Below are 26,309 nucleotides of genomic sequence, written 5' to 3'. Positions count from 1 at the left end.
ACCTTTTCACTTACAAATGCAAATTTTCTATGATGGACTAACCGAAACATGTCAATCAACTGTTGATAATGCAGCAGGTGGAGCATTGAAGAAAAAGAATGCTCAAGAGTCATATAACATTTATGAGATGTTGGGGTCTAATGCTCAACACAAAGATTTAAGGGGTAAGAAAGTTGGAGTCTATGAAACAAGTTTTAATCATGAGCTTTTGTTGCAGGTAGCTAACCTAGAAAGGAAGCTTGAATCCGTGCTCAACATGGTGCCAAAAGCAAATGAAGTGTGTGCCATTTGCAACTTACCAAACCACCCTACTCATCAATGTCCATCTAGGGAGGCTTACCCCGAGTATGTTCAAGAGCAAGTCAACCTAATGAATTCTTACAATCAAAGACCAAGGAATGATATGTATTCCAATACATATAACCCGAGTTGGAGAGATCATCCCAACCTTTCATGGAAGAACAACAATCAATTCCAAAATTTCCAACCAAAACCTGCCACTACCCTTGAGGATACGGTTAAGTTGTTAGCCTAAAACACTTTGCAATTCCAACATTCCACAAATAGCACTCTCCAACAACATTCAGCAGCCCTAACCAAAATGGAGACACAATTGGGGCAGATTGCAGATGCCTTGAACCAAAGAGAGGTTAGGAAGTTTCCAAGCCAACCCGTGATACTCCAAAGCAACCAAGAGCAAGCCAAAGCAATCACTACACTTAGAAGTGGTAAGGTTATTAATAATAGAGTTGGCAATGAAGTTACTAATGAATATGATCATGTGAATGCAGGTGTTACTCAAGGAGACAATGAGAAACCAAATGAGGAACCAAGCCATGCTACTTCCTCATTTGAAGCACCAAATCTTCACAAGGCCGAGAAACCATACACTCCACCAATACCATTCCCTGGAAGACTTGCCAAGAGCAAGCAGGATAAGTCATTTAAAGAGATTTTTGATATACTAAGCAAAGTGAATGTTAACTTACCTTTGCTTGATGTCATTAGGAACATGCCGGCATATGGGAAGTTCTTCAAGGAGTTAAACAGCTACAAAAGGAAGTATGGACCACATGAGAAGGTTGTGGTGTCTGAGAATGTGAGTGCAGTTTTGCAAAGAAAACTTCCACCAAAGCTCAAGGATCCAGGAAGTTTCTCTATCAACATCACTATAGGGGACAAGAAAGTAGAGAAGGCAATGCTTGATTTGGGTGCTAGCATCAACTTAATGCCTTATTCAGTGTACCTTCAACTAGGTTTGGGAGATTTGAAAGCCACCACCATTTCATTACAACTTGCAGACAGATCCGTGAAATATCCAAGAGGTATAGTAGAAGATATTCTAGTCCAAGTTGATAAACTAATCTTGCCTGCAGATTTTGTAGTGTTGGACATGAAAGAAGCTCCTATACATGATCGTGAGTTGCCAATATTGCTTGGGAGACCTTTCATGGCCACGGCCAAGACCATCATTGATGTGCAAAATGGACTCCTCACTATGACAGTGTTAGGAGAGACAGTTCAATTCAAAGTGTTTGAATCTCTTTCTCATCCTTCTTCATCTCTTGATTGTTATGCCATTGATGTGCTTGATTCACTTGTATTCTCTAAATTCTTACAGGCACAAGCGAATGAACCATTGCAGACTGTTTTGAGTCAATCTCAAGATGAGTTTGATGAGGAAGATGCACTCATGGAAGAAGTAGCTGCTTTGGAAGCATTAGCATTGTATCCTTTGAATGTTTCACCTCTTTTAGAGCCTTTAGAATCATCAATGTCACATCTAACTCCTTCCACTGTTAAGGCACCAAAACTTGAACTTAAACCACTTCCACCACATCTAAAATATGCATATCTAGCTGAATTTGAAACTCTTCCAATTATCATAGCTTCGGATCTCACCCCAAATGAAGAAGATAAACTAATTAGGGTGTTAAAAGAGTTCAAATCAGTTTTTGGTTGGTCTATTGCAGATATCAAGGGAATAAGCCCTACCATGTGCATGCATAGGATTCTTTTGGAGGAAGGGGCAAAGTCAACCCGTGAGCCACAAAGAAGACTTAATCCACACATGAAGGAGGTTGTTAGGAATGAGGTGTTGAAATTGTTAGATGTGGGGATCATATATCCCATTTCTGATAGCAAATGGGTGAGTGCTATTCAAGTGGTACCTAAGAAGGTGGGAATCACAGTAATGAGGAATGAAAATAATGAGCTTGTGCCCACAAAGCCCACAGCCAGTTGGCGTGTTTGCACCTATTACAGGAAGTTGAACTCTAGCACTAGAAAAGATTACTTTCCTATGCCTTTCATAGATCAAATGCTTGAGAGATTGGCGGGTTACTCACATTATTGTTTTCTGGATGGTTACTCAGGTTACAATCAAATTGCAATCGCTCCGGAGGATCAAGAGAAAACAACCTTTACTTGCCCCTTTGGCACATTTGCATACCGAAGAATGCCTTTTGGACTTTGCAATGCTCCAGCAACATTCCAAAGATGCATGTTGGCCATCTTTTCTGACATGGTAGAAAGATTCATTGAGGTATTTATGGATGACTTCTCAGTGTTTGGTTCCTCTTTTGATGAATGTCTTAACCATCTCTCTTTAGTACTTCAAAGATGTCAAGAAACAAATTTGGTTCTCAATTGGGAAAAGTGCCAATTTATGGTGAAACAAGGAATTGTGTTGGGACATGTAATCTCTAGCAAAGGAATGGAGGTGGATAAAGCCAAAATTGACGTCATCACTAATATGGTAGCCCCCACCACTGTGAAGGGAGTAAGAAGTTTTTTGGGCCATGCGGGTTTTTATCGTCGTTTCATTAAGAACTTTTCAATGATCACTCGTCTATTATGCAATCTGTTAGCTAAAGATGTTGTATTTCATTTTGATAAGGCTTGTATGGATGCATTCAATACCTTGAAATATGAACTAACCTCGGCCCCTATTATTATGGCACCAGATTGGTCATTACCTTTTGAATTAATGTGTGATGCCTCTGACTATGCTATTGGTGGAGTTTTAGGGCAAAGGGTGAACAAGCGTCCACATGTGATCTATTATGCAAGCAGGACTCTGCATGATGCCCAACTTAACTATTCTGTTGATGTATTAATTCCTTCCTAATGCTAGAATATATTTAGTATAATGGCACAAGCAAGGGTGTCGAATCCGCAGGGACTAATTGGACCTATGTAACTACTTGTTTTGCAAGAACTCTAAGAAATGAATCAAACTAAACAAACTAGGCAGATTTGGAAATGAATCAAACTAGTCTAAATAGACAGATTTGTTGTTGTAACTTGAAAGCATGAGAAAATGAAGTAAACACAAATAAATGAATCAACAACTAATGTAATAGGATAGTATCAATGGAAATGAAGCTAGGGATTCGGTTTCACCATTGCTCAACTAAGTCCATGTTTGTCAAGTTAGTTTGTACTCATTCATCTACCTATTTGTTGAGTTTGTTTCACTTGGATATGATCAACCATATGATGTGTGGATTTGATCAAATGTCTCTAATCATGAACCTAATTGTGATGTGCAACTTTGGTTCATAATCAAGATTATGTAATGTACAAGAAACTTTCATAAAACCAAAGGGAATAACTCGGCAGGATGTGTGCTAAACACTCCCTTCATTCATTCACATATCTACCAAGATTATGCATGATGTGTGTTCTAATCTTGGCTACACAACTTTGTGATTAATTCAAATGATGATCAAACATTAAAATCAACACACTAAGTCACCATTAAAACAGAAAATGAAACAAGAAATAGATGGACAAACTGAGCATTCTAACTTAATTACATGGCAAACTTTGCAAGGTTACATCGAATCCCTAGAGGAAGATTAGTTACACTTCATGTTTACAAAGGTTTAACATAAAAATAAATAACATGAGTGAACATAAGATTAAGAAGGAGAAACCCTTGAAGCAAAACTGATGTTGAAGTCCTTGAAGAGTTCCTTGGTGTTGCTTCTCCAAATGTGGTGCGGATGAAGGTAGAATGGCTTGGTTGAATGGTTTCTGCCCTTGGGACAGAAAATGGACAGAGAATGGAGTGAAATGGGAGAGGTTATGGGTGTGTAATGGACTGGTTGAAGAAGAAAACTTGCGGAACCCTTTGTTGTGTCAAGTGAGCCTTGTTTTATAGAAAAAAATGTGTCTTACACAATCAGATTGGATCTTTTAAATGTTTAACTCAGATGGCAGTGCATAAGTGATGGAATGGCATCAAATGAGCTGGACTTGAATGGGTTTCTGAGGTGTTGTTCTCACGGCATGGACAAGGTCTGCAAAGATGTGGTTTGTTTAATCAAAATGCATGTGTCCTTGCTGCAACAAGTGAGTGGAATCTGCCAAAAGTGAATTGTTTGTACAAATTCTGGAAAGGTGAAATAGGCACATGGCATGGATAAAGGGATGAGTTGGATTTCTGAAATGATGGTTGCAAGGAGTGGTTTGTTTAATCACAATGCATGTGAATTTCTGCAAAGATGAAGTGGAGAAAGATAATGGAGTGTAAGGTCAGATTGTGAGTCATGCATGTGAGGGATGTTTTGGGTGTTAAAACATGGAATCTGCACGGAATGGAATGATTGTGTTTGTTGGTGTCAAAATGGCTGAAATGAATTAAGTGATGGAAATGGGTGTTTTTGGCGCAAAAGGGAGGTGGACAAGTAGTGGAATGCACAATCTGACTTGGTGCTACAAGTGCATAAAGTGATGGGATGATATGGGAACACACGGCCAAGGTTGAGACATGCATGTGAATGCATGTTTTGATGTTGGAACCACATAGCTGACTTCAATGATTTTGCCTTGTTTAGAATCACCCAATATGGCCGAATTGCATTTCTTAACACTTCACATCTTTTCTGGAATGTTTTTACTTCATGTGCATTCCCAGTGATCCAAATTCACACTTGGCTGCACACTAACACCAAATAATGTAAAATGCAACTAGTTTAATCCAAAACAATCACAAAGATGCCAAATAAGGAAGATAAAAATGCATGCAGAATTTGACTTATCAAATACCCCCAAACCTGGTTTTTGCTAGTCCTCGAGCAAACTTAAAACTAAAACACACAAAACACAAACATCTAACTAAACCACTTTCGCTGGCTAAACGATTGCACTGAGCATGTGCAACAAGCCTTTGAACCCCTAGGTGTCCCTAGATGGAGGAGTTGTGTCTCCTGAGGGTTTACAGTGATGACACCCACAAACATCTACAAACACTGCAAACAATTTGGCTAAAACATGCTTTAAACAAACTAATAAGAACCAATGAAGGTTTTGTCATTCAATCAACTCAAAAGTTTTCCACTTCAAAGAATCGTATCAATTGTAACGTATAAAGATATTTCTCCATGTCTTACGACTTCAAAGTCACCATACCCAAATGCTTAAGATAGAATTCGCCTCAACTCTACTCCTCACATCTTCCACTCAAGTTTTCACTCAGATCTTAAGGTTTAGTCTCTCAACAACATATATGAGTGAAATTATGTAAAGGAAATCAAAATTCTCACATATGAAATCTGAAATGGAAGCACAGTTTCTGAGTAGATCTCATGAAATGAATCAAATGCTAAGAATATAGATAACACACACACTTACCATCACCCATGAATACATCCTTAATGATCAGCTAGGTCTTTCTCAAGGTTGTAATGCAAGGCTTAGGGTATAGGTTACGAAAGAGGTGATATGAAAAACTAGAGCTTGGGGCCTACCAAGGTGTCTTTGAGGCTCTTCACTGGCATTTGTCTTCTTTTGTTTTTGGCGTACAGGCCCTATGCTTTATAATTAGGCGATTTGGAGTTTGTATCCACTTTGATCCTCTTTCTTTTTTTTCTTTTTTTTTAGAAACATTTTCAACATAGGTGCCCTCGGTACACGCCACAATCTTGCTTTATAACTCAATCTGCCCTTAGTCTTCATCACATTGGTATTCCCCAAATGATAAGTCACATTTTGCATGCATTTATATCTTCCTTATTTGGTGTCTTTGTGATTGTTTTGGATTAAACTAGTTGCATTTTACATTATTTGGTGTTAGTGTGCAGCCAAGGGTGAGTTTGGATCAATGAGAAGACAAATAGAGTAAAAACATTCCTTTTGGTAGCTGAGCATTACTCAAAACGTGGAAAGGATTCTAGGGATTTAAATTGAAGTCCAAATGAAGAACCTAGGAGACGTTTGAATGCTGGAATTTCAGGAAATGATGTGAAAATGTTAAGTGGTGCAATTCGGCCATTTTGAGTGATTCTAAACAAAACAAGCATTGAAGTCAGATTAGGTGGTTTCAACACCAAAACATGCATTCACATGCATGTTCAAACACTTTGCCGAGCACTCTCATGCATTTCCAGCTCCCTTGTGCATTTCCACATCCGAAACAAATCACCTTTGCACTTCCATTCCCATGTCCAGATTATTCTAACCAAGTTTCAGATTGTCCACTCCCTTGTGGCAGACTTTGCACATGTTTCTTGAATTAAATATCCACATACTTGCAGAGTTGTCCAAGCCATGCGTCCACTACACTCAGAAACCCATCATTCCATCTGAATTATGCTCTGCCATCTGAGTTAAACAACTCCTAGATCCAATCTGATTGTTGGGGGGATCACACACACTCTATTTTGCTCCATTTTTCTGTCCATCATGCACTCGGATTCTTCCTCTCCATACCATTGTATTCTACATTCTTTTCCTTTCATAGAAACTGTCCATTATTCTCTCCCTTTCCCATCCGCAAGTTTCCCTCTTCATTTCAGTCCATTTACACACCCATAACCTCTCCCATTTCACTCCATTCTCTGTCCATTTCTGTCCTAAGGGCAGAAATCATCCAAACCAAACCAATCTACTTCATCCGCACCACATTTGGAGAAGCAACACCAAGGAACTCTTCAAGGACTTCAACATCAGTTTTGCTTCAAGGGTTCATTCTTATCAATTCCATGTTCATTCATGTTTTATACTTTTATGTCAAATCTTTTGTAGACATGAATTGTAACTAAGCTTCCTCTAGGGATTCGATGTAACCTTGCAAAGTTTGCTATGTAATTAAGTTAGAATGCTCATTTTGTCCATCTATTTCTTGTTTCATTTTCTGTTTTAATGGTGACTTTGTGTGTTGATTTTAATGTTTGATCATCATTTGAATTAATCACAAAGTTGTGTAGCCAAGATTAGAACACACATCATGTATAATCTTGGTAGATATGTGAATGAATGAAGGGAGTGTTTAGCACACATCCTGCCGAGTTAATCCCTTTGGTTTTATGAAAGTTTCTCGTACATTACATAATCTTGATTATGAACCAAAGTTGCACATCACAATTAGGTTCATGATTAGAGACATTTGATCAAATCCACACATCATATGGTTGATCATATCCAAGTGAAACAAACTCAAGAAATAGGTAGATGAATGAGTACAAACTAACTTGACAAACATGGACTTAGTTGAGCAATGGTGAAACCGAATCCCTAGCTTCATTTCCATTGATACTATCCTATTCTATTAGTTGTTGATTCATTTAGTTGTGTTTACTTCTTTTATTTTTGCTTTCAAGTAACAACAACAAATCTGCTCAATTTGATTAGTTTGGTTCATTTCATAGAAGTTCTTGCAAAACAAGTGATTACATAGGTCCAATTAGTCCCTGTGGATTCGACACCCTTACTTATGCCATTATACTAAATATATTCTAGCATTAGGAAGGAATATTACATCAACAAAAATGGCGCCGTTGCCGGGGACTGATTTCAGTCCCTTGTAATTGCTTGTTTGCTTGTTCACTATTTTGATTAGTGTCAAGGTTCATCAATTGTCGAATTGATAACTGGAAGTTGGTTTAAGTTGCATATATTTCGTGAGTAGAGAGGAAGACCTTAGCCATTCCATTATCCATTGGTTTACATCAATTTGCTTTACAATCTGTTTTCTTTATAATCTGTCCATTTAATTGCATTTCGTCCAAATACAATTTCCCCCATATTTTGTTAAGTTTTAGGCTTAGAATCTGTCTTATCTTGTGTTTTGAAGCATTTTGAGTCAAGCTCAAACCTAATTTTCGTCCAAAATTGAGTTTAGTGTCAAAACTGCCCAGTTTGTGTTTTTAGGCAGTTTTGAGAGTTTTTAGCTTGTTTTGAGTCTTGTGAATCTGTTTTGAGTCCTTTGAGTCTTTGTTTTGTCCAAATTAGTTAGAAAGTGTTTTGATTTGTGTTTATAAGTGTTTTGATGCAAGTTTCCATCCAATTTCGTCCAAATTAGTGTAGGTGCTCAAAACTGCCCAGAAAGTGGTTTTTAGGCAATTTTGAGTCTTCTAGTTGCTGTTTTGGGTTTTAGGATTGTTTAAGTGTTCTAAGCGTTTAGTTCCACAGCCCTTGAGTCTTTTCAAACGTTTTTAAGTTTATTTTTGTTCTTTTCATTGTTGTTTGCTTCTTGATTTTCATTCACACTGGTGTTACTTTGTTTCAGGTAGTATATGTCAAATAAACTCGTTGAGTTAGGCCAAAGAATTGAAAGATTAAAGGGCCACACTTTGGACAACTTTGTGCCATCAAGTTCATCCTTTAACCGTGAGGAAGAGGAAGGGAATTCACCTAGTTCAACAAGTAAAGAATCTGAGCAATTTGATTGGGCAAGAGAGGAAGAGATGGCGGGCAACGAAGATGAACTTCGAGCTTTGGAGGACTTTGCTCAACCAATCATACCAAATTCACCTTCATGCATCTTGCTGCCCACAGAAGCTAGAAACTATGATCTCAAATCTTCACATTTCCATATGTTTCCTTCATTTTATGGCTTACCTAATGAAGACCCTTTAGCTCATATTAAAGAGTTTTACAATGTTGTGAGTGGTTTACCTTTGCAGGGAGTAAGTGAAGCAAATTTGAGGATGAGAGTGTTTCCTTACACCTTGAAAGATAGGGCCAAGAGTTGGTTGATGACTCCAACGCCAGGTTCCCTCACCACATGGGATGCCGTGGCTAAGAAGTTCTTGGAGAAGTTCTTTTCCACTCAAAAGACAGCCACATTAAGGGGACAAATCTTCAACTTCAAACAAGATGATGGTGAACCTTTCAATGAGTGTTGGGAGCGTTTTAAAGGCCTCTTGATACAATGTCCACACCATGGGTTACCTTTTCACTTACAAATGCAAATTTTCTATGATGGACTAACCCAAAATTGTCAATCAACTGTGGATAATGCAGCAGGTGGAGCATTGAAGAAAAAGAATGCTCAAGAGTCATATAACATTTATGAGATGTTGGGGTCTAATGCTCAACACAAAGATTTAAGGGGTAAGAAAGTTGGAGTTTATGAAACAAGTTCTAATCATGAGCTTTTGTTGCAGGTAGCTAACCTAGAAAGGAAGCTTGAATCCGTGCTCAACATGGTGCCAAAAGCAAATGAAGTGTGTGCCATTTCCAACATACCAAGCCATCCTACTCACCAATGTCCATCTAGGGAGGTTTATCCCGAGTATGTTCAAAAACAAGTGAACCTCATGAATTCTTACAACCAAAGACCAAGGAATGATATGTATTCCAATACATATAACCCGAGTTGGAGAGATCATCCCAACTTTTCATGGAAGAATAACAATCCAATCCAAAATTTCCAACCAAAACCTGCCACTACCCTTGAGGACACGGTTAAATTGTTAGCCCAAAACACCTTGCAATTCCAACATTCCACCAATAGCACTCTCCAACAACATTCAGCAGCCCTAACCAAAATGGAGACACAATTGGGGCAGATTGCAGATGCCTTGAACCAAAGAGAGGTTGGGAAGTTTCCAAGCCAACCCGTGATACTCCAAAGGAACCAAGAGCAAGCCAAAGCAATCACTACACTTAGAAGTGGTAAGGTTATTGATAATAGAGTTGGCAATGAAGTTACTAATGAATATGATCATGTGAATGCAGGTGTCACTCAAGGAGACAATGAGAAATCAATTGAGGAACGAAGCCATGCCACTTCCTCACTAGAAGCACCAAATCTTCACAAGGCCGAGAAACCATACACTCCACCAATACCATTCCCTGGAAGACTTGCCAAGAGCAAGCAGGATAAGTCATTCAAAGAAATTTTTGATATACTAAGCAAAGTGAATGTTAACTTACCTTTGCTTGATGTCATTAGGAACATGCCGGCATATGGGAAGTTCTACAAGGTGTTAAATAGCTACAAAAGGAAGTATGGACCACATGAGAAGGTTGTGGTGTCTGAGAACGTGAGTGCAGTTTTACAAAGAAAACTTCCACCAAAGCTCAAGGATCCAGGAAGTTTCTCTATCAACATCACCATAGGGGATAAGAAAGTAGAGAAAGCAATGCTTGATTTGGGTGCTAGCATCAACTTAATGCCTTATTCAGTGTACCTTCAACTAGGTTTGGGAGATTTGAAAGCCACCACCATTTCATTACAACTTGCAGACAGATCCGTGAAATATCCAAGAGGTATAGTAGAAGATATTCCAGTTCAAGTTGATAAACTAATCTTGCCTGCGGATTTTGTAGTGTTGGACATGGAAGAAGCTCCTATACATGATCGTGAGTTGCCTATATTGCTTGGGAGACCCTTTATGGCCACGGCCAAGACCATCATTGATGTGCAAAATGGACTCCTCACTATGACAGTGTTAGGAGAGACAGTTCAATTCAAAGTGTTTGAATCTCTTTCTCATCCTTCGTCATCTCTTGATTGTTATGCCATTGATGTGCTTGATTCACTTGTATTCTCTAAGTTCTTGCAGGCACAATCGAATGAACCATTGCAAACTGTTTTGAGTCAATCTCAAGATGAATTTGATGAAGAAGATGCACTCATGGAAGAAGTAGCTGCTTTGGAAGCATTAGCATTGTATCCTTTCAATGTTTCACCTCGTTTTGAGCTTTTAGAATCATCAATGTCACATCTAACTCCTTCTACTGTTAAAGCACCAAAACTTGAACTTAAACCATTTCCACCACATCTAAAATATGCATATCTAGCTGAATTTGAAACTCTTCCAATTATCATAGCTTCTGATCTCACCCCAAATGAAGAAGATAAACTAATTAGGGTGTTAAAAGAGTTCAAATCAGTTTTTGGTTGGCCTATTACAGATATCAAGGGAATAAGCCCTACCATGTGCATGCATAGGATCCTTTTGGAGGAAGGAGCAAAAATAAGCCGTGAGCCACAAAGAAGGCTCAATCCACATATGAAGGAAGTTGTTAGGAATGAGGTGTTGAAATTGTTAGATGTGGGGATCATATATCCCATTTCTGATAGCAAATGGGTGAGTGCTATCCAGGTGGTGCCTAAGAAGGTGGGAATCACTGTGATGAGGAATGAAAACAATGAGCTTGTACCCACAAAGCCCACAACCAGTTGGCGTGTTTGCACCGATTACAGGAAGTTGAATTCTAGCACTAGAAAAGATTACTTTCCTATGCCTTTCATAGATCAAATGCTTGAGAGGTTGGCAGGTTACTCACATTATTGTTTTCTGGATGGTTACTCAGGTTACAATCAAATTGCAATCGCTCCGGAGGATCAAGAGAAAACAACCTTTACTTGCCCCTTTGGCACATTTGCATACCGGAGAATGCCTTTTGGACTTTGCAATGCTCCGGCAACATTCCAAAGATGCATGTTGGCCATCTTCTCTGACATGGTAGAAAGGTTCATTGAGGTATTTATGGATGACTTCTCAGTGTTTGGTTCCTCTTTTGATGAATGTCTTAACCATCTATCGTTAGTACTTCAAAGATGTCAGGAAACAAATTTGGTCCTCAATTGGGAGAAGTGCCAATTTATGGTGAAACAAGGAATTGTGTTGGGGCATGTAATCTCTAGCAAAGGAATGGAGGTAGACAAAGCCAAAATTGACGTCATCACCAATATGGTGGCCCCCACCACTGTGAAGGGAGTAAGAAGTTTTTTGGGCCATGCGGGTTTTTATCGTCGTTTCATTAAGAACTTTTCAATGATCACCCGTCCATTATGCAATCTGTTAGCTAAAGATGTTGTATTTCATTTTGATAAGGCTTGTATGGATGCATTCAATACTTTGAAAAATGAACTAACCTCGGCCCCTATTATTATGGCACCAGATTGGTCGTTACCTTTTGAATTAATGTGTGATGCCTCTGACTATGTTGTTGGTGCAGTTTTAGGGCAACGGGTGAACAAGCTTCCACATGTGATCTACTATGCAAGCCGGACTCTGCATGATGCTCAACTTAACTATTCCACAACTGAAAAGGAGTTGCTTGCTGTTGTTTTTGCCTTAGAAAAGTTTAGGTCATATCTTGTGGGATCTAAAGTTATTGTGTTTTCTGATCATGCAGCCATTAGGTAATTGATGACAAAGAAGGATGCTAAACCACGCTTGATTAGATGGATACTCTTACTACAAGAGTTTGACTTGGAAATTCGAGATAAGAAGGGCAGTGATAATGTTGTGGCTGACCATTTGTCCAGGCTGAATGAAAACCATGGAGTGGGACAACCTTTGCCCCTAAATGAATCATTTCCAGATGAACAACTCTTTGTTGTTCAAGAAAAAGAACCATGGTATGCGGACTTTGTTAATTATCTTGCTTGTGGTATAATGAGAAATGACCTTTCTTTTCAGGAAAGAAAGAAGTTCCTTGCCATGGTAAAGCACTACGTTTGGGACGAACCATATTTGTTTAAATATTGCCCTGATCAAATCATTAGGAGATGTGTCCCAGAGAGTGAGCAACAAAGCATCCTAACATTTAGCCACACATTGGCATGTGGAGGCCATTTTGGTGCCAAAAAGACATCTCTAAAGGTTTTACAATCTGGTTTCTTTTGGCCTACTTTATTCAAAGATGCTTTTGATTTTTGCTCTAAGTGTGATAGGTGCCAGAAAATGGGGAACATTAGCCGAAGAAATGAGATGCCATTGAACAACATTTTGGTGGTGGAACTCTTTGATGTTTGGGGAATCGATTTCATGGGACCATTTCCATCCTCTTTTGGCTACTTATACATATTAGTGGCAGTGGATTACGTATCCAAATGGGTTGAAGCCATTGCTACAAGAACTAATGATCATAAGGTTGTGTTGAGTTTTATTAAAGATGTGATTTTTTGTAGGTTTGGAACCCCAAGAGCTATTATTAGTGATGGTGGCAGCCATTTCTGCAACAAACCTTTTGAATCCTTAATGAAGAAGTACAACATCAATCACAAGGTGGCAACCCCGTACCATCCTCAAACCTCAGGACAAGTGGAGATTAGCAATAGGGAGATCAAGAACATTTTGATGAAGACTGTGAGCCCTACAAGGAAGGATTGGTCATTGAGGTTAAATGATGCACTATGGGCATATAGAACAGCATACAAGACCCCCATTGGCATGAGTCCTTATCGCCTTGTGTTTGGGAAAGTTTGTCATTTGCCAATGGAGCTTGAACACCGTGCATATTGGGCCATCAAAAAGTTCAACTTTGATTACAAGGATGCTGGAGTAGCAAGGAAGCTCCAACTTAATGAGTTAGAAGAGCTTAGTGATGCGAGATTTACTTGACACTCAAATTAAACCCTCGTTTGACAATTGTAGTAGAATGGATAAGTGAGGGATCGTTCTAGACCGGGGATTAGGAGGGCTTGCTAAAACCTTCTAAATTGACTTAAAAACATAAAAACTAACTTTTAAAAAACTAAGACAAACTAAAAGAATCAAAACAAGTTTAAAAGACTCCAAATACTCAAAAACATAAAATAAGACAAATCAAATGAATAAGACTTAACAAAATAAGGGGGGTGATTGTGGTTGGACGAGATTAAATTAAATGGTCAAATTGTAATTAAAGGCAAAACGTAAATATGAATGTGATGAAAATATGGATGATGGAATAGCTAAGGGGTTCTTCTCCACACATGTTACACTTGCATACAAAATTGATTCTCAGTTGGTCTTTCGATAAATTATGAAACTCAATGCTCCAAGTTAATTAGGTCCGCAAATTAACTTTCAGATTTCCCTAGATTCGTTGGATTGAATGGAATACGCATTACAACCAAATTATTCTTAATCAAAGTCCCTAACTATGGAATACGCATGATAGAGACATTCGACAAAGATCATTAAGTTCAACGGAAATCATAAACATCGACGAGGCATTCGTTACTATGGAATACGCATGAAACTTATGCCAAGAATTCGTTTAACGCGATTGTTTATAAGCAACCTCCACTACTAGTGAATATAAGTTCATAACGATTAGGTGAAATTCACTTATATTCTAGCGTCATATTTATGCATGAAAATTAAGCTTGCAATCTCAATGAACATACATAAATAAGTTATCAATCAAACAGTTAAACGAATTGAATCCACAACTTATGAAATTTCAACCAAACGTAATCAATTCAAATTGCAAATATAAACATAGTTTCGAATCACCCCCTAGCTAAAGGGGGTTTAGTTCCTCATAACTTTGAAATCAAAGAAACCCCTAAACATTCCAACAACTCAAACTTGAATTGTATGAACGTTTAGGCACTCTTCTCTTCCATTCTCATACGTACAAAACAAAGAGAATTAAATTTAAACTTTGAAATCAAAGAAACACCTAAAAATTCCAACAACTCAAACTTGAATTGTATGAACTTTTAGGCACTCTTTTCTTCCTCGTTGTTGTAGCACAAGGTCTAAGTGAGCTTTGGGGATTATGTGAAGTGTTTTGGAGGGATGGGAAGTGGTTGGATAGTGGCTGCAATGGAGGAGAAAAACTGCACAGAAATGGAAGGGGATTTGCGGCACAAGGGTTGTGTTTGTGTTGTGTGAAGTGTATGAAATGAGATATGAATTCAATGGGGAGTGAATGAATGACTAGGGTATTTACAGGGGTAGTGGAGGGAACATATGGCTGTTTGTTTAAGCATTTGTGTGGAGGAATGATGGAAAAACATGGTGGAAAGCTGGAATGTGGAATGGTGCCCACGGCAAAGTGTTTTGGGGATGGTTCTTTGTGGTTGTGATGCATGTGATTGCATGTGTTGATTGCTAAGGTGTGTGATGATGAGTGTAAGTGGAATAAAGAATGAATGAAGGCATGTGAATTAGGTGGAATGCTGGAATGATGAAGGGGATACACGGCAAAGGTGTCAATGGTGCTGAAAATGCATGTGAATGCATGCTGGAATTGCATAAGCAAGCTGGAAATGGGAGTGAATGCCATGGGCTAGGGTATGGGATGAGTGTTTTGTGGTGCAATGATGAAGGATGCATGAGGAATGGATGCAATGATGAAGGAATAATCTGAAAATGCATGTGAATGCATGCTGGAAATGGGAGTGAATGCCACGGGTTAGGGTTGTTTGTTTGATGATAATGCATGTGATGGGTGGGAACAAAGGGGGAAACATGGCACAAGGGTGCTTGAGTGAATGATTGAATGTGCATGTGGAATTAGAGAATGAGTGGTGTGTAATGATGAAGTGAATGCATGTGGAAATGCAAGGTGGAAAGCTGGAAATGTGAGTGAAGGCCACGGCAAGGGTGAATGGTGCTGTTTTGTGTGTGAATGATTGTTGTTTTGCATGTGACATTGTTTGTGGAATGTAAGATGGATAGGGTGAATGATTATGTGTGAATGCATGTGACTTGTGGCTGCAAAGAGAAGGAGAAAAGCTGGAATGTGTTGATGTGTATTGCACGGCAAAGGGGGGGTGGGGTGAGAAATGATGGCATGAAAGTGAAGGGATTAGTGGTGCATGTGCATGTGTTTTAGGTTGTTGTTGTGATAAGTGATAAATGAATGATATGTTAAGTGATAAATGAATGATATGTGGTGAGTGATAAGTGAATGGAAGTGATAAGTGAATGATATGATAAGTGATAAATGAATGATATGTTGAGTGATAAGATAAGTGGTTATTGATATGTAGATGAATGAATGATATGATAAGTAATAAATGAATGATATGTGGTGATGATAAGATAAGTGTATGATATGATAAGTGGTGAATGAAGGAGTGGAATGTTGGAATGTTATGCACGACTAAGGATATAGGAAAGGTTTAAATATCCTAAAACTAAAGGGAACAAGGTTCCAACACTTTGGTCTTCAATTAGGTTTTCAATTTCGTCCAACACTTTGGCTCCAAGCATAAGCTATCCATCCTTAGCCCAAAAGTGCTCCAAAAGTCTCCAAAATGCATCTTTTTGCTCCTTTAGCCCTTTCGGCCTACAAACACACGAAAATAGCTTAAAGTACTAAAATAACTAAAGAAACATAACGTAAATGCACGAGAACAAGCCATTTAAGTCGCATGAATATGCTCCTATCAAATACCCCCACACTTATCTTTTGCTAGTCCTCGAGCAAAACAAAACAAAAGAAACCAGAAACAAAACAAAACGAACAAGTAAAACACAACCTAAACCTTCCAACAAACGTCTCAGGGATTTCCAAAGCACATGACAAGTTAAAAATCATTATTCCCACAGATTTTAGCCATCTTTACACTTAAGTACATTCTTAATCATAGTCACCACATACTAGTTCACAATTAAGCATTTAAAACACATTTCGAATGTAGTAACATGCCTTAGAGAATTTGCTCAAATCCTTACAAGATATACTCTCGTTTTTCACACAGATTTTCTGACTACACACCCTACACTAGGTATATGTGAGAAGATTGATGTAAACATAAAAATGAACACTCACATAAATGTATTTCAAAGGAAGCAATTTCTGGAGTTAATAATCAAGTTTAGATATGATCTCATGAATGGAATGCTACTACTTAGACGCGAGAACCAGTGACACCATATGCTCATACCAAGTTCAAACTCCACAAATTGAAACACATAACACTCAAGATTGAAGTCACGGGTTGTAATGGGGCTTGGGGCGTGTGGATAACAACGAAGGGATATGGAAAACAAAGGTTCTTAAAGAAATAGTGAGCAAGGCAATTGAATCAACTTAGAATTCACTTTTGAATGAAAACTCAACTTTGGAACAAAAAGGGAGACAATTTAGGGCCAGAATTGGTGCTTTGAGCCCTTTCTTCAATCACTCAAATTTTTTTTATTTTTTTATTTTTTTATTTTTTTTTATTTTTTATTTTTTTTTTGAAACTCAAAACATACTTAAGAACAAGCATTCCTTCCCCCACACTTATTTTCTTGCATAATGTAACTCAAAAGGAATTTATTTAAGTCATGCTCACTATCTTTTAAGAACAAGGGTAAGGACGGTCATATTCTAGGTTAGGTGAAGATAAAGTGGGTTAACAAAGAACATGGGTTAACATGGCTCAACGGGGGTAAAACTTACAACATATACGAAATATGGGAAGCGAAGCTATTTGGCTATGGTGGCAACTACACAACTTCATCTTGATATATGTTATGCAAATCAATAACATGCTTTGAATGAAATGGGCATGAGTTCTAGCATTTGGAACTATATGATGAAACGCCTTCTAAGTAGTAACCAAGCAAAGAATAATGAGATCATGCAACGATTTTAGAAAACAAGAAATCACAGATTATACTCTCCAAAGAACGTTATAGGCTCAAGTCTCTCAGGGTTGTAGCATTTGTTTGAGTTCCTTCCTTCAGGCATGTTACAAAAACTAAATTTTCTTTTATGATTGCATGTGAAGTCATACATTATAACCATAACCAAGCATATACCAAGAGTAAATCAAACTTTTCTCTAAGTTTATAACTCTTTTTAACAGTCATGCAATTACAAACCAAATCCTTATCATTGTGTTGGAAGGTATCCTAAGACACAAACACACACACAAAAACAACTTTAAAACAACTCTTTTTGGGTTTTTCAAAACAATTTTTCAAATTTTTATGGGATTTTCAAATTTTTAAGACAAAACACACTAAAACAGTTTTAAAACAGTGAGAAACAACATGTGAAGTGATAGGTGATAAAATCCAACGAATAACGAATTTGCATCAAATATACTTAGTTACCCCCCCACACTTAAATCAAACATTGTCCTCAATGTTTTAAGCATAGAATCACACAAAGCATAAGTAAATACACAAAAAAGCACTTAAACATACTAAACATGGCAGAATGTAATTAACAAAGAGAAGAGTTTAGAGACGCAAATCTGGTTATAGAGTGTAAATTCCATCTTCTCCTTGGTAATTGCATTGAGGCTTTGATCTTTGTGATTCCACAGGCTTACTCTTGAACTGGTTTCTGCCCATCGTTGATTTTCCTTTGTGCTACTTCTTGAACTGGGCAACATGATGGTTCATTTGGTCTCCCCCGAAGGTCTGAGCTTACCCCTTTGGTCTGTTTCTTTGTTCAATCTTTCCAATTCGTATTGAAAAGGGTTGGAGGATAACTCAGCCTATGTTTGTCTCCACATGCTTCAATGTATCAATTTCACTTGCCTTACTCGCTCCCCTTTGCAGAAGTGATCCCTTCTCCGGAAGTGTATCAACCGTTGAAGATGACTACTCGAGAGCAACGCTAGGTAAGCAATCAGGAATAGATTCCAGGCAGTTGGCTCCAGATCGGAAGACTGACTCCAAGTGCCGGCTGATTGCTTCTTTTACTTTGCCATGCGAGTAAGAACAAGGACAAAGAAAAAGACAGGGAAAGAGCATGATATGAGATACTTTTGCTTTTGACCTTGATGATATGAGATACCTTTGCTTTTGAAGAAGCGGTGAATGAATCAGCACATGTATTTGTTGTGCTGCTTCCTCCTGGGTCATCTGTACTCCAGGCATCTGGTATCATCTTTGGGGAAGAAGAAAGAATTGAGTATTTCGAAAGGCTTTGCTGGGAGTGCGCCCTCAGAGGTGAGGGAGAGTTGGGCATTTTCTTCAGGTTTGCCCTGCCATAAAAGACGAAGGTCGACATATATAGAGATAATATCAAGTGGTCGTACTTTTTACCTTTGTCGACAAACGTTTTGATCCCGCAAATCCGGCTTTTTGAAATAGTGGCGCCTCTTCGATCTCTGAGCACGCCTCTTCGATTTCTGAGCAGGCGCCCCTTCGATTTCTGAACGACACGTGGTAGTGCAGATGCGGCTCCTTTTGACAAAGCTGCACGCGTCTTCTGAAAAGCAGAGAAAGCGTCGCCGAACTTTGCGCTTGTCGGCTAAAGATGTGTAGTTGTGATGATGGCCTCCACGTGTTGTCTGAAAAGAAGAAATCTTTTGACAAAGTTGAACGCGCCTTCTAAAAAGCCGAGAAAGCGTCGCCTAAAATATGCCGGAAATTCCGGCTTTTTGAATTGGTGGACGCGTCGCCTTGGCTTTTTTATTGAGCTATCGATCACCACAACAAACACACTCTGAAGAAAATCGACTCCGGCCCTTTGAAATTTAACTCCATCCCTTCTCTTTGAACACTTTTGAAAAATGGCAAACTCATCGAACCTTAGCTTGGAATTGAGCCTTACCAGTGATACGGGCGCGCCGCGTCAAGGTAACGTATGGCGCCCTTCTTTCTTTTCTTCTAACGGTCCTCTCACAGGTGAAGACTCCGTGATGCAGGACGCCACAACAGCTACAATAGTAGCTAGGAACCTCCTCACTCCGAAAGATAGTAGGCTGCTGTCAGGACGGTCCGATGAGTTGGCCGTTCAAGAGTCCCTCGCACTTAGTGTTCAGTGTGCGAGTTCTGTGTCCAACATGGGCCAACGCCTGCTTGCCCGCTCCCGTCATGTGGAATCATTGATGGCAGAGGTGGAAAGTCTCAAGCAGGAGATCCAGCAGCTGAAGTATGAGAATAGAAGTTTGCACGTGCTTGCAAACAACTATTCGACGGGCATGAAGAGGAAGCTTGATGAGCTGCAAGAATCTGAAGGTCGGATTCACAGTGACCGTCAAAGGTTCTCGTCTTTCCTCCAGAGGCATCTTTTTCCTGGCTCATCCAGCGCTTGGCCAAGTATTGAGGCCTGGAATGCTCTATCTTCGATGCCTCCCGCTCTGATGCCTTCTGCTCCTACGCCTTCCGCTCCGATGCCTTCTGCTCCTACGCCTTCCGCTTCAAGAGTAAAGCCACGTAGTGGGGCCTCAAGCAAACAACCTTTGTGAAGCACCATCTTGTTTTGTTTAGCAGTGCCTATCAATAAATCAAACATTTTCTCAATGTTACAATCATAGACTCACTTAATTAATAAACAAACAAACAATAACAACTAAACAACCTAACAAGGCAGAAACGAAATAGCAATAAAGAGAAGAGTTTTTTAGGAATCTGGATTTGGAGTGCTTTCTAAGTCTTCCTTTGTTGAATGCATGGGTTGCCTCCCAAGTAGCGCTTTCTTTTACGTCTTGCAGCCGGACGGTACCTCCGTTTAAGCTTGACTAGGTTCCACGGCATGGAGGGGTACCTCCTCCACGACATGCTCCTCAAACATCTCGTAATAGGGCTTCAATCGATGCCCATTCACTTTGAATTCTTGCTGCGTCCTTGAACTTTTGATTTGCACTGCACCATGAGGGAAAACATTAGTAACAACAAACGGGCCAATCCATTTAGAACGCAACTTACCAGGAAACAAACGTAGGCGAGAGTTGAAAAGTAACACTTTCTGCCCAACTGTGAAGGTCTTGGTTCGAATCATTTTATCATGGAATGCTTTGGTCTTGGCTTTGTACATCCGTGCATTCTCATAGGCTTCATTCCGAATCTCCTCAAGTTCATTCAATTGGAGCTTCCTATGAACTCCCGCTGCATCTATGTCCATGTTGAAAGTCTTCACGGCCCAATGTGCCTTGTGCTCTAACTCTACGGGCAAATGACATGGCTTACCATAGACGAGCCGAAAAGGTGACATCCCAATGGGTGTTTTGTATGCCGTACGATATGCCCACAGTGCATCATCTAAACGTAAGCTCCAATCCCTCCTTGTTGGTCCAACAGTCTTCTCCAAAATTTGTTTGATTTCTCGGTTAGACACCTCGGCTTGGCCATTTGTTTGAGGATGGTAAGGTGTGGAGACCTTATGGTTGACATGGTACTTTCTTAGCAACGCCTCAATGGTCCGATTGCAAAAGTGAGACCCTCCATCACTTATGATTACTCTCGGCATTCCAAACCTAGCAAAAATGTTAGATTTCACGAAATCTGCAACCACCTTAGAATCGTTAGTACGGGTGGCTTTTGCTTCCACCCATTTAGAAACATAATCAACGGCTAGCAAGATATAAGTGAAACCATAAGATGGAGGGAAAGGGCCCATGAAATCAATGCCCCAAACATCAAAAATTTCAACATTAAAGACAGGGGTTTGCGGCATTTGGTCTTTGGTACCTATGTTACCCATTCGTTGGCAACGATCACAAGACATACAAAAGGTTCTAGCATCCCTAAATATAGTCGGCCAATAAAAACCACACTCTAGAACCTTGAGGGCAGTGCGTTGTGTGCCAAAATGACCACCACATGCATATGTGTGACAAAAGCTTAGAATTGAGTGAAATTCAGAATCATGCACACATCTACGTACAATTTGATCTGAGCAATACTTCCACAAATAAGGGTCATCCCAAACATAGAAACGTGCATCATTTTTAAGCTTATCACGTTGGTGCTTGTTTAGTTCATTTGGAATTTGTTTAGCCACCAAGTAATTCACTAAATCTGCATACCATGGTTCACTTACCTCAATGGATAGCAGCTGCTCATCGGGAAAAGTTTCAGGGATAGGTACGGCATGTTCATGCTCCTCGTGGATCATTCGGCTTAAATGGTCAGCCACTACATTCTCGCTTCCTTTCTTATCCCGGATTTCAATATCAAATTCTTGAAGAAGAATCCAACGGATAAGCCTCGGCTTTGCTTCCTTTTTCGTGATCAAGTACCTCAAAGCTGCATGATCAGAATAAACGATTACTTTAGTACCAATTAAATATGAACGGAATTTATCTAAAGCAAAAACCACAGCTAGAAGTTCTTTTTCCGTCGTGGAGTAGTTCAATTGGGCATCATTGAGAGTCCGAGAGGCATAGTATATGACATGCGGCCGCTTGTCTCTTCTTTGTCCTAGAACAGCTCCTAATGCATAGTCGGATGCATCGCACATGAGCTCGAACGGAAGGCTCCAATCTGGAGGTACAATAATGGGGCCCGAGACTAGCTTCTCCTTGAGTTGGTTAAATGCCGAATTACACTCTTCATCAAACTTGAATGGCACATCTTTTTGAAGCAATCGGCAAAGAGGGTTGGACATCTTGGAGAAGTCCTTGATAAAACGCCTATAGAACCCTGCATGGCCAAGAAACGAACTTACCTCTCTAACCGAAGTAGGAGAGGGTAAGTGACGTACAAGGTCTATTTTCGATTTATCTACTTCAATTCCTTTTTCTGAAACAATATGTCCTAAAACTATACCTTGTTTCACCATAAAGTGACATTTCTCCCAATTCAAGACAAGGTTAGTTTCAACACATCGTTTCAAAATTAAGGTCAGATTATCCAAGCAATTATCAAATGAACTCCCAAATACGCTGAAATCATCCATGAAAACCTCAATGATCTTTTCAACAAAATCGGAAAATATACTTACCATACACCTTTGGAAAGTGGCCGGTGCGTTGCATAAACCAAATGGCATGCGACGATAAGCAAATGTTCCAAAGGGACATGTGAATGTGGTCTTCTCTTAATCATCCGGGGCTATCACAATTTGGTTATATCCAGAGTATCCATCAAGAAAACAGTAAAAAGCATGACCGGCTAACCTTTCGAGCATCTGGTCGATGAATGGCAAAGGAAAGTGATCTTTCCTAGTCATGGCATTTAGCTTCCGGTAATCGATACATACTCGCCATCCAGTCTGAATACGTGTAGGCACGAGCTCATTCTCATCATTCTTGATAACAGTTACTCCGGACTTCTTGGGAACGACTTGAACTGGAGAGACCCAACGGCTATCGGAGATAGGGTAGATCACTACGCAATCCAAAAGCTTGATTATTTCCTTCTTCACCACTTCCATCATCGGAGGGTTGAGACGGCGTTGAGCCTCTCGAGTTGGTTTAGCCTCCTCCTCAAGAAGTATACGGTGCATGCATGTGGTAGGGCTTATTCCTTTAATGTCGGCCAAAGTCCACCCTATGGCCGTTTTGTGTTCTCGCAGCACCCTCACAAGCTTCTCCTCCTCCATTGCCGTGAGACTTGATGAAATGATGACGGGCAATGTTTCGCCTTCTCCCAAAAACACATACTTCAAATGGTCCGGCAACGGCTTAAGTTCAAGCGATGGTGCCTGAACAACAGAAGGTAGCATCTTAGTGGAAACTGAATTTGAAAGTGAGAGTGGAACCTTACCATATTGTTGTGGCAATGACTCAAGGGCTGCCACAACCTCAATTATTTCTTCACTAGAACCCATTGCAAAGAATTCCTCCTCCTTGCCGTGGCCTTGCATTGGCCCAAATCCTTCATTTTTGCGCTCTATGGCCTTAGTGATGGTTGTTTCCAGGGCGTCCTCATTCAATTCTTCAAGGTATACCTGCGCCAAAGAATCGATAACATCAATGGAAAAACAAGAATGGTCATCAATGGGATATCTCATAGTTTCAGAAATATTAAAATCAATCACTTCCCCATCGAATTCCATTGTCAAGGTGCCTTTGTATACATCAATCTTCGTTCGGGCCGTCTTCATGAATGGCCTACCAAGGAGAATCGGCAAAGATGTAGAATGGGCTGAATCCTCCATGTCTAGGACGTAGAAATCAGCCGGAAAAATTAAATGGTTCACCTGCACAAGCACATCCTCCAAAACTCCTTTTGGATACGCGTTAGAACGATCAGCCAATTGTATAATTACACCATCTTGTTTTAATTCACCCAAATTCATAGATGCATAAATAGAATAAGACATGACATTTATGGATGCACCTAAATCAAGCATGGCATGTTCAAAACGATTATGTCCAATCACACAAGGAATCGTGAAACTACCGGGGTCTTTGCACTTGGTAGGCAGTTTACGTTGCAAAACAGCGGACACATTCTCGCTTACCTTCACTACCTCTTTGTTTGCCCTTCTTCTCTTTGTATTGCATAGGTCCTTGAGGAATTTAGCATACTTTGGAACCTGTTTGATTGCATCGAGAAGCGGTATGTTCACTTGCACCTTCCGGAACGTTTCAAGAATGTCCTTCTCGCTTTCTTCCTTTTTTTCTTGCATGAACCTGCGAGGAAAAGGTACATTGGGCAGATTAGGACGTGAAGTACATGAATTTGAACTTAAATTACCTGATTTGGCCGAGTTAGGGTGATCTGCCTCAGGTTGTGTCGTCTCTTCATCTACTTTCTGGGCAGATTTGGGATTGTTTGGCTCGGTCCCAACTTCTTTTCCACCCCTTAGGGTGATGGCCTTGGCGGATTCGAATCCTCCCTTTGGATTGACTGTGGTTGAGCTAGGAAGCTTTCCTTGCTCTCTAATCTGTCCAAGGAACTCAGAAATCTGCCCTATTTGTTTCTTCATATCCGTCATCTCCTTCTCGTTATTTGCTATCCGGTTGTTTTGATTTTGCAACCCCTGCGAAATAGAGGTTAGTAATTGCATAGCTTGATCACTTTCCAAGGACGTACCTGAATGAGATGATGCCGAAGGTTGTTGGGGTTGTTGGAGTTGTTGGGGTACATACGGCTTGGAATAAAAACCAGGGGGGTTTGGCCTAAATCCTCCTTGTTGGGCAGCTTGTTGTGGCTCCCTCCATTTGAAGTTTGGATGGTCCCTCCATCCGGCATTGTAAGTGTTCGAGTATGGGTTGTTTTGATTTTGTCCTTGGAAACCAATTGCATTGGCAGATTCCCACCCACCATTCTCGATTAGTTGAGGGCACTTGTCGGATGGATGCCCTTGAATTGAGCACACGCCACAAACTTGGTGTTCTTGTGCTTTTGGACCAATCACAACCTGAGAAGCAAGAGAAGTAAGATTAGCAAGTTGTGATTGAATTTCAGAAATAGCACTCACCTCATTTACACTTTGTTGTCGTGGGGCTTCCCTTTGACCCACTCCTTCATATTGTTGAGCGTTGAGCGCTCGGTTGGCTATGAGAATCTTGGCATCCCTTGGTGTTTTGTCCACCAATGCTCCTCCCGCTGATGCATCAAGCATTTGACGTTCGATAGGAAGGAGGCCCTCATAGAAATATTGAAGGAGAAGTTCCTCCTTCATTTGATGTTGAGGACATGAAGCTACAAGGCCCTTGAAGCGCTCATAATAAGCCGGGAATGTCTCACCATGATTCTGTTGAATACCACTAATTTTCTTCCGTAGGAGAATCACTCTCGAAGTAGGGAAGAATTTCTCCAAGAAAGCACGCTTCATACTCTCCCACGAAGTCACAGTTCCCGGGGCTAGTTCGTAGAGCCAATCTTTGGCCTTGTCCATAAGTGAAAATGGAAAGGCCTTCATCTTCAATATACTCCCATCCACATTGACGGGGGTCATGCTCGAACAAACCACCTCGAACTCCTTCAAGTGTTTGTTGGGGTCTTCCATAGACAAGCCATGAAACTTCGGAATATGGTGTAACAAACTGGATTTGAGTTCAAATTCCTCAGTCTTCCCCTCTGCAGCCGTGGGGTATTGGATACAAAGAGGCAATGCATTATCCAAACCCGAGGCCGAAAGCTCCTTGATGGTTCTATTATCTGCTGCCATGGCTTGTTCTTCTTCAAAAATCTGATCCGTGGGTTTTTCTTCTACCCCTACTTCGTCTTTTTCAAGCCCAGGTTGTGGTGGCTCTTGTTGACTCCTCGTTCTCCTCAAAGTGCGTTCAAAATCACCGTCAAAGTCGGAGATGTTCTCTATAATAGGCCGAGAGCTACGAGTCATACACAGTACCTAAAAAAAAAAAAGGAAACAAACTAACTAAGAATCTGAAATAAGAATGCACGAAAAACAAAAAAAAAAAAAATATAAAAATAAAGACAAGGGATTAGCAAAGTTGCTAAATCCCCGGCAACGGCGCCAAAATTTGATGCGAGATTTACTTGACACTCAAATTAAACCCTCGTTTGACAATTGTAGTAGAATGGATAAGTGAGGGATCGTTCTAGACCGGGGATTAGGAGGGCTTGCTAAAACCTTCTAAATTGACTTAAAAACATAAAAACTAACTTTTAAAAAACTAAGACAAACTAAAAGAATCAAAACAAGTTTAAAAGACTCCAAATACTCAAAAACATAAAATAAGACAAATCAAATGAATAAGACTTAACAAAATAAGGGGGGTGATTGTGGTTGGACGAGATTAAATTAAATGG

The 26,309-nt window shown here is 39.9% G+C and overlaps 1 non-coding gene across 1 annotated transcript; it reads right to left on the bottom strand.

Moving 5' to 3' along the window:
• Window positions 1-9,067: 9,067 nt before the first annotated feature.
• On the bottom strand, window positions 9,068-9,178 carry LOC137714016 (small nucleolar RNA R71). The gene has a single exon (XR_011065359.1). It is a non-coding gene; the product is annotated as a small nucleolar RNA R71 (small nucleolar RNA).
• Window positions 9,179-26,309: the final 17,131 nt, after the last annotated feature.

Source organism: Pyrus communis, chromosome 13 (assembly GCF_963583255.1).
Source record: "Pyrus communis chromosome 13, drPyrComm1.1, whole genome shotgun sequence".
NCBI classification, from domain to species: domain Eukaryota; kingdom Viridiplantae; phylum Streptophyta; class Magnoliopsida; order Rosales; family Rosaceae; genus Pyrus; species Pyrus communis.
The sequence above is the reverse complement of the archived record's forward strand: the minus strand, read 5'-3'. Positions and strand labels throughout refer to the sequence as shown.